We start from the raw sequence: 7,704 nt of genomic DNA on the forward strand, positions 1-7,704 counted from the left end.
TTATGATCCACACAGTCAAATGCCTTTGCATAGTCAATGAAACACAGATAGACATTCCTCTGGTATTCCCTGCTTTTAGCTAAGGTCCATCTAACATAGCTACAATATCCCTAGTACCACGACCCCTTCTAAACCCAGCCTGGACTTCTGGTAGTTCTCTGCTGATGTACTGTTCCAGTTGAGGGGTAAATAATGTATACTACATTGAAACAGGTGAGGAAGAGTGTTGAGGACTCTCCTTCATAGGGTCGCTATGAGTTGCCTGCGACTCGATGGCACTTAACAACAATAAGATCAACAGAGGGAGAAAGAGAGAGAGAGAGATATCAGCTGGCCCAGTGGACAGAAGGTGATGCTACTAAGCTGAAGGTGGGTAACTTTTAATTCGCAGCCCTCAGGCCTGTCTTTCATTGTTTTTGTTCAGACATTCCTCTAGGTCGTATAGCCCTGGTGTACAAGTTGCCGTACCACGGTCATTTGTGGTTGCTGTGAGGCTGAACACTGTGACACTGATGTGTCAAATGCATTAATGGCTGGTTACCCAATGCTGACAGAGAGTGGGGTGGAGCTCCCAAATTAAAACAAGCTTGGAAGGAGGAGTGGCATCCAGTTCCATAATAGCTTGCCTCCGGAAACCCTATGAACCTGGAGAGAGGATGAGAGACCCCCAATTGTTGAGGACTCTCCTTCATAGGGTCACTTATGTGTCGCCTGCGACTCCACGGCACTTAACAACAATAACAACATTGAAACAGATGAGGGAGAGAATTGGGAGAGAACTGTTGAGGAGGAATATATGATTAGGTATTATTGGTATGACAAGAGTCCAGAATAAGAGCTGCACAGTAAAGTGGTCTGGAGGGGACGGGACTGTAGAACAATGAAATCTTTTGTGGTTTGTTGTTGTTGTTTTTTTTTTTTTCACTTTTCAAAGAGAAAAGTGAACTGGGGAGGGGGTGGGCAGGGAGGAAAGTGTTCAACAATGAATAAATGGAAATCTAATGTCTCCATAAACTTTCAATAAAATAAAAAAAGAAAAAATTAATGTTCTTTTCAATCCTCTATTTTTCTTTTTTTTTTTTAATCACAGCAGTATGTGAATTTAGCTTGAAAATGGAAATAATTACCAAAGGCCTTTTTAAAAGTCCCTTTCCTAAACCACTTTTTCTGATCAGAAAATCAATACACATTGTTGTTGTTATGTACTGTCGAGTTAGAACTGCCTCATAGCTGACACCTCAGCAAGTTTTCAGAAGCAGTAAATCACACTGACCTGACTGCCTATTTTCCTCCGGTGGAGTGGCAGGTAGATATAAACCATGTGACTTTAGTTTGGAAGCACAGCTCTTTACTGAACTGAGGGAAAAGCCACCAGAGTTGAGGGAAAATTGAAAAAAATCATAGCTGGTACCTCCAAGTCCACCTGGAGATCCAGGTTTCGGATTTCCTCACTTCTTGCCTGTGTACCCCTAATCCTCAGTTTTCTCTCTTTGGTTGAATTGATTCTTGTTCCCTTGTCATCTCTCCTCTTCCAGAATTTTCTTTGGCCGTCTTCATTATTGCAATCTCAAATTTCATGTGGACTTATTATTTTTTTAAAAAGTCCCTGTAATGTTATTTTATATTCAATGATATATAGTTTTTTTTTCAATGATATATAGTTAATCTACAGTCATTTATCTACTGTCATTATCCAAAGCCTCAGCATATTTTTCAAATGGAAAATGGGAGCATATCTGACAATAGACTTTTTTGCCATTTCTGGAGGGAGAAAGGATCTGAGATGACTTAGGATGGATGTAGAAAAAAAATGAAATTTCAGAGAGAGGAATGGTTTATGAAACTAGAATATTTAAAATTGGAACTGTCCCAGAGAGATACAAGATAGAATTGGCACAAAAGAAGAATACAGAATCCTGTTACACACTTTCTTTTCTCTTGCTGGATAAAGAATGGTGATGCCCTACCCAGACTCCAGATGAAGGCCAGGTCAAAAGGACAGTGCCCTAGACAGCCAGAAACCCCCACAGGGCCACGTGGTCTGAGTTAGAGAAAAGTACGAGACTAATGGAGCATCACAGAGTGCAGACATGAAGGAACTTAATTTATAATACAGATGGTATTGCACATCAGTGAAGACTCAGTACATTGTAGTGCGACAAATGATTCACTATGAGGGGAGAAAAAGAGAAATTCCTACTTTACTACATACATCAAAGTAATTTTTAGACTTTTCAGTGCAATTTATTTTTTTTAAAGAAGGAAAGAAAAACAATTATTAAAAAAATCAATTAAACATTTTTATAAACTTGAAGTGAAAACATAAACTTAAGATCCAGACTCAGAGCCACGGAGAGAATTCTGACTCACAGTGACCTCCATTGGTATCCATCGCCCTGGGAGGAGGCTGCCCATCTTGTTCCTTCAGAGGTGTTGGTGGATTCAAGCTTCTGCAGTCAGGCAGCTTTCTTTTAGTTGCTCAGTGCACCACCAGAGCTCCTGTTGTTATCGTTGTTTTGTACCACTGAGTCTGATCTGACCCTCCAGCAGGCTTTCAGAGGCAGTTAATTGCAACAGAGGGAACTGTTCATCATTCTCCCTCAAGCATCTGGTGGATTAAAATCACATGCCTTTACATAGGCAACGCAATTCCTTACCGCTAAGCCACCAGAGAACAACAATCTGATCCTCAGGTGGGAAATGGGGGACCAAAAAACCCATGTCACACAGTCTGGTGTGTGAAGGGAGGAGTAGGTAAAGGAAAGGGAAAATATCTGGTGTTAAAAACAATGCAAGTAAACCAGTATAAACTGAAAAAAGAAAAAAAATATGTTATTTACGACACAATATGACCAAAAGCTAATTTCCCTAAATAGAAATAGCCCTTTGAAATGACTGAGAGGTTTGAATGGGAGTCAGGAAACAAAGCCAAAAATCTAGTAGAGAAATTATCAAGGGATATCAAAGAATGTTATAGAAAATGTGTAAATGGTTAAAGATAAAAATTCTCCACATAATTGTTGGTTGTTGTTATTATGTGCTGTCGAGTTGCCTGCTACTCATAGCGACCGTATGTACAACAGCCCTAAACCCTGTTCTATCCTTTGCCAATCTTATTGTTTCCGACATTCCTATCCCCATTACCCCAGTGACGGAATCAACCTATCTCATTGGGGGTCTTCATCTCCCATGCTGTCCTTGCATCCTCCCAAGCATGGCATTCCTCTTCAAGGACTGATCTCTCCTTGCAACATGTCCAAAGTATGTCAGACAGAGCTTCAAAATCTTTGCCTCCAAGGACCAGCCTGGCTTCACCCTCTCCAGGACAAACTTGTTTTGTTCTCCTCTTCTCCAATACCAAAGCTCAAAGGCATCAATTCTCCTTCTATCATCCCTAGTCATTGTCCAGTTCTCTGGTGCATAGCAAGTAATTTCAAAGACCATAGCCTATGTCAGGCACACCTTAGTCTTCAGACAGACATCATTGCTCCTCCATACCTTGGAGAGGTCTCTGACAGCAAACTTTCCCAATCCAATTTGTCTTTTAGTTTCCTGCCTGCCAGTACCAAGAGTGTTGATTGTAGAGCTAAGCAAACTGAAGCTGTGAACAATCTCAATCTCTTCATCATTCATCATGATGCTGCCAGTTGGCCCAATGGTGAGAATCTTTGTTTTCTTGATGTTGAGCTTCAAGCCATATTGAAGGCTGCAGTCCTTGACCTTCTGCAGCAAGCACTTCAGGTCCTCCTCAGTTTCAGCAAGCAGGGTTGTGTCATCTGCATAACACAGATTGTTGATGAGTCTACCTCCAATCCTGATGCTACACTTCTCCTCATAGAGCCCAGCCTCCCTGATGATCTGTTGCACATATAGATTGAAAAGATATGGAGACAGAACTCATCCTTGATGTACATCTTTCACAATTTAGTATTTTTTTTTAAAAAAAGCAAAGTAATTAAGAAGCTATCATGTTCACTGAAAAACAAGGAACTCATAAAATATTACACAAGATGGGTGACCCTGGAGAACATTATGTTAAGCAAAATATCTCTGTTACAAAAAGACAAATACTGTTTAATATCACTGTTATAAAACTGGACTGACATGGGGATTGAGGGGAAACTAAGAAAAGAGGGGATACATAATAAACACTGTCTTGGACCAGATGAAGGACTGTTTAAAAGGAATAGGAGTATATGATTAGGCATTATTTGTATGACAACAATCCAGAATAAGAGGTGCAAAGCAAAGTAAATTGGGGCAAGATCAGAGACAAAGGGAGGAAATTATGCAAAAATGAAAGAATACAGGTTTGTTTTTTTTAAAAAAAGTGAACTGGGTGGAGAGTAGGGAGGAAAATGTGCAATAATGAATGAATGAATGAATGAAAATCCAACTTTTTGTAAACTTGTTAAAATCACAATTAAAAAAAGAAACTATTATATTTCTGATTAGATGGACTAAATGGAGAAATAGGCTTAATACTGATCACTTGATGTAGCATCAATAACATTGGTACAATATCTTTAGGAGAGCAATTCATGATACTCCTTAAAACTGAAAATGTATCTATCTTTTCTCTCAGACTTTCAATCTCCAATCATTTATCTTACAGACACAGTAGCACAGTTCTTCAAAGGCACGTGTCCAAGGACATCTCTGCCATCAGTACTGGGAGTGGTGCTGCCCATGCCGCAGGTCATTTGTAGTAAAGACACCGTGGAGCCCAGCACAATGCTGGTTTTGAAGATGTCCAGACCTGAACAGAGCTCATTCTCATGGATTGCGGCTGCCATGTACCAAAGCTGGCTGACGAAAACTAACAGCAACAATAACAGCAAACAAAGACATTTCATTACGTGACAATCTAGAACCTGGTCCTATTTTTAAATTAAAAATATCTCATACTTCTGTTGCTGGAAGAGAGCAAGAGGACACTGTGTGGTTTAAAATCAGGGCAAAAATACCTGTCAAGGCTGTGTCCTTTCTTCATAGCTATCCAATCTGTATGCTGAGCAATTATTTCAGAAGCTGGACTCCCTAAAGAAGACAGTGAGATTAGGACCGGAGGAAAACTCATCAACAACCTGGATTATGCAGGTGATACAAGCTTGCTTGATGAAAAGGAAGAAGACTTGAGACACTGAAGAAGATCAAAGACTGCAGTCTTCAATATGAGCTGCACCTCAATATCAAGAAAACAAAAATCCTCACTACTGGATCAATAGACAACATTATGATAAATGGAGAAGATTGTCAATGATTTCACCTTACTTGGATCCACAACCAACACACATGACAACAGTAGTCAAGAAATCAATAGATGTGCTGCAATCAGAAAAAATATACTGTCAAGGACCTCTTCGAAGTGCTGAAAGGCAACAGTGTCAATTTAAAGACGAGAGTGCATCTGATTCAAGCTGTGGTCTTTTCAGTTCCTTCCTATGCATCTAAAAGCTGGACAATGAATAAGGATGATAAAAGGAGAAGAAATGACCTTGTGCTGTGGTATTGGAGAAGAGCACTGAATGAATATCCCATGGACTGCTAAAAAGACCAACAAGTCTGTCTTGAAGTACGGCAGTGTGCTCAGTAGAGGCAAAGATGTGAGAATTTATCTTACATGTTTTTGATATGCTGTCAGAAGAGGCCAGTACATGGAAAAAGTTATCTTGCTAGGAAAGGTAGAGGGCCAGAGAAAGATCCTCAATAAGATGGATTGACCCAGTGGATATAATAATGGGCTCAAACATGGTAAAGATGATAAGGATGGCACAGGATAGGGCAAGGTTCAGATCTCTTCTTCATAGGGTTGACTTGATGTCACCTAAAAATAATAATCAATGCAACACACTCATTTGGAATTTACTTTTAGGAATAGTTTATTTAACAACTGTACATAACAACAACAGTAGCAAGTTAGGCTTGGCGAAGAGCTCTGGTGGCCTAGCGGTAAGAAGCTGCCCTGCAACCCCAAAAGAATGTTGTTTGAATTCACCAGCTGCTCCATGGGAAAGGAAGACAATCTCCTCCTATGCAATTTACTGTCTCTGAAAACCGACTCGAGAGTCAGCAGTGGGTCAGTTCTGAGTCAACAACAGTAACTATATTTAGGCTTGGCATATATTTCTTCAAGGGTTAATGAATAGGGACTGCCTAGATTTCCTGGTCCTAGAAGGCCGCTTCACCTTTCATTGTTTATAGCTCGTTTGTTTGTGATGATGATAATCTATGCATGTTTTGCATTAAACTTTGATTACTGAACTACTGAATATGACATACACTTTCGTTTGACAAATGAAGTGTGTATTGTGTTGTTGTTGTTGTAGTTGTGTACTGTACAGTTGGAACTGACTCATAGCTGACCGCCCAGCCGGTCAGAAGAAGTAAATCACACAGAAGGAGATTGCCCACCCTTCTCCCGCGGAGCAGCTGGTGTCTTCAAACCATGTGCCTTTGGTATTGCAGTGTAAGATCTTGCCACTCGGCCACCAGAACTCCCTACCAAATCTTTGTGTATTTGTGGGTATATGTGGGTATATAGAGAGAGCTCAGTTGGCCTAGTGTACAGAAAGGGATGCTACCAAGCCAAAGGTGGGTTACTTTAATCTGAGGCCCTCAGGCCTGTTTTTAATTGTTTTTGGTCAAACATTCTTCAGGGTTATATAGCCTTGGTCTGTCCATTTTTTGTACAGAGGTACAGGTTGCTGTGATGCTAAACACTGGGACACTGATGTGTCAAATGTGATAATGGCTACCCATGGTGGACAGGGTTTGGTGGAGCTCCCGGATTAAAACAAGCTTGGAAGCAGGAATGGCATCCACTTCCAAATGGCTTGTCTCTGAAAACTTTATGAACGTGGAGAAATGATGAAAGTTATACAAGTGTTCAGGTCTTTTGTTCATAGGGTTGCTGTGAGTCACAGGAAACTTGATGGCACATAAAAACAAATATATATATATATATACCTTTAAGTTGTCATAAAGACCCTATGAATTATATATATATATATATATACCTTTAAGTTGTCATAAAGACCCTATGAATTAAAGACATATATATAGTTGTTGTTGTTAAGTGCCGTCAAGTCGTAGACAATTCATAGCAAATATATATATATTTGTTTTTATGTGCCACTGAGTTGCCTGTGACTTATAGCGACCCTATGTACAATAGCTCTGAAGCCTGCCCTGAGCCAGTCTTACTGACTCTGACACACCTACCCCTATTACCCTAATTATTATATCAATCTATCTCATCTGTGGTCTTCCTCTCCCGTGCTGTCACTCAACCTTTCAAAACATGATGTTCTTCTCCATGGACCAGTCCCTCCTGTCCATGTGCCCAAAGTATGTAAGATGGAGCTTCAAAATCTTAGCCTCCAGGGAGAAATCTGGTTTCACCCTGTCCAAAACAGACCTATTTGGTTTTCTTTGTGGTCCATGGTATGTTCAAGACTCTCTTCTCCAGCACCACAACTCAAAGGCATCTATTCTTTTCTGTCATCCTTAGTCATTGTCCAGCTCTCTTATGCATAGCAAGTAATTTCAAAGTCTGTGGATTAGATTAGATGCACCTTAGTCTCTAGACTGGCATTGTTGTTTTTTCAGTACTCTGGAGAGGTTCCTGACAGCAGAATTTCCCAGTGCAATTCATCTTTTAATTTCCTGACTGCTGGTGCCAAGAGTATTGATTGTGGAGGC

General features: G+C 40.2%; 1 pseudogene; it reads right to left on the reverse strand.

Moving 5' to 3' along the window:
- The window catches only part of LOC102860086, a 42,643-nt pseudogene extending 37,847 nt beyond the window's left edge, over positions 1–4,796 (reverse strand).
- Between the last annotated feature and the right edge of the window lie 2,908 nt (positions 4,797–7,704).

Source organism: Elephantulus edwardii, unplaced genomic scaffold (genome assembly GCF_000299155.1).
Source record: "Elephantulus edwardii isolate Elephantulus edwardi_28Jun2011 unplaced genomic scaffold, EleEdw1.0 scaffold00353, whole genome shotgun sequence".
Taxonomy (NCBI): Eukaryota; Metazoa; Chordata; class Mammalia; order Macroscelidea; family Macroscelididae; genus Elephantulus; species Elephantulus edwardii.